Source organism: Sinocyclocheilus anshuiensis, unplaced genomic scaffold (assembly GCF_001515605.1).
Source record: "Sinocyclocheilus anshuiensis isolate Anshui unplaced genomic scaffold, SAMN03320099.WGS_v1.1 scaffold16060, whole genome shotgun sequence".
Classification (NCBI taxonomy): Eukaryota; Metazoa; Chordata; class Actinopteri; order Cypriniformes; family Cyprinidae; genus Sinocyclocheilus; species Sinocyclocheilus anshuiensis.
Window position 1 is genome coordinate 1 of NW_015539133.1, and position 2018 is coordinate 2018.

A 2018-nucleotide genomic window follows, 5' to 3' on the forward strand; every position below is an offset into this window, starting at 1 on the left:
CATACACAACTAAGAATATACAATAAACACTGCTCCTTTTTACCACCATCACTTCATCTCCTGCTTCTGCTCTTCTCTGACTTAAAGGGATAGTTCACCCCAAAATGAAAATTTGATGTTTATCTGCATCCAAGATGTAGGTGACTTTGTTTCTTCGGTAGAACACATTTGATGATTTTTAAGTCCAGCCGTTGCAGTCTATCAGTCGTATAATGCATGGCAATGGTAACAAAATCTATGAGAGTAACTATAAGGCAACACGGTTCAATCTGTTTATGTTACATTGTTTTGATGAATGAACAAGCACTTTCTTGAAAAGTAGATGTTTTCTCCTGTTGATGTATGATTCAAGAAATATTCTGTTTAATGATATACAGTAGCATGCTAATGTAAGTGTTGAGGCGATAAAAATATGTTTTGCACCCAAAATACAATGTGTTTTATGTCTTTAGCAAGCATTTAACTAACCCCTCTTTACACAAACGTTGTTACAGCAGCTAAAAGTCAAATGCCTATTAATTAAGATACTTAATGTTTAGGAAATAATTATAAGCATTTACAAAGGATGAATAGTTTAAACTATAGAGTGGATACTGCAAAAACATGAACAAATAGTTAATAAATGATTTGTTAAGATGTGTAAACAGTAGAAGTCTACACAACAAAGACCAAATATATGACCTTTACAGACTGTGATAATGATTTAATGAATAATATGTTAACATGCAGAGTTTGTGAAGTGCTTAAAATTACTAATTAAGCTATTTTTTCACAACATTTGTAAAAGTGAAAAAAAGAGCATTAGGTAATATGTGAAATTAAGTTTAATGTCATCTGTTAGCAAAAGTACATTAACAAATAAGCGTTTAATCACTGTATAGCATCTGTTAAAATCATTTGTAGATTTTTTAAAAGTGCAAGATCGTATGAATTGAAAGTTTAATAACATTTGTAAGCATTAAATAATGATCCGTTAGGCATTATATAATGGTTGTTAATGATTTATTAATGAAGCTTTTAATCATTGTAAACCATCTGTCAAAATTATTTGAAGATTATTTGAAGTGCATGGTCATATGCACTGAAAGTGTAATGACATTCATAAGCATTTTAATTTACATTAAATAATGATCTGTTAATCATTATGTTTCATAAGTTCATTAGTAAACATTAACAAGCACATTCTCATATTTCTAGCTATGTGAAAATATATTAACCAATAATATGTTAAGCAATATATAATGTTTATTAAAATAATTAATTAATTTAATTAATGAAAATTAATGAAAGTTCTTATAAAGTGTTACCTAATGTTGATATGGCAACTAGTCCAGGTCCAGCAGAAACCATAGAAAAACAGTATACAATACTAAAACTAATATTAAATATGCAATGAGTTAAGACAACGTAATAGATTAAATTAAAATAACTTAATAATTATAAAAAGGACTATAAGCCTATAAACACAGCGACAACAAAAGAACATAATAAACCAGAGTAGCATTGTGACAATAGCAGCACAGCAGGAGGAGGTAAAACAAGGGAAGAGACAAAGGTAAAGATCATTCAATGAGGCAGGGAATTCATGAGTCTTACAGCCTCTGGGAAGAAGCTGCATTCAAGCCTCGTTGTTCTGGATTTAATGCTTCTTATCCTCCTGAACAGTTCATATGCTGGGTGCCTCAATCATGAGTCACTGAGTCTTTTTTAATAATGCTCTTGTTTAGTAGTGATGATTTACCTGCTGGACAAAACTTATGTAAAGACCCACAATACTCTGAATCACTGAGAGCTCCAGCCAAATCTAGACCGCAAAACATTATGAAATGTGGACATATTTTCTCCAGACAATGTGAAATCTGTATATTATATTACGTTTCCTTAATACATCATATTATTAGTCTCTAAAACTGATACACTGTGTCATTGTGTTGTTTGTCATCCTCCCATCAGCAGCTGCAGTATCTCTCAGCTTTATCAGTGCAGTCACTGTGACTCTGACTGACGGAGGTTTTTGT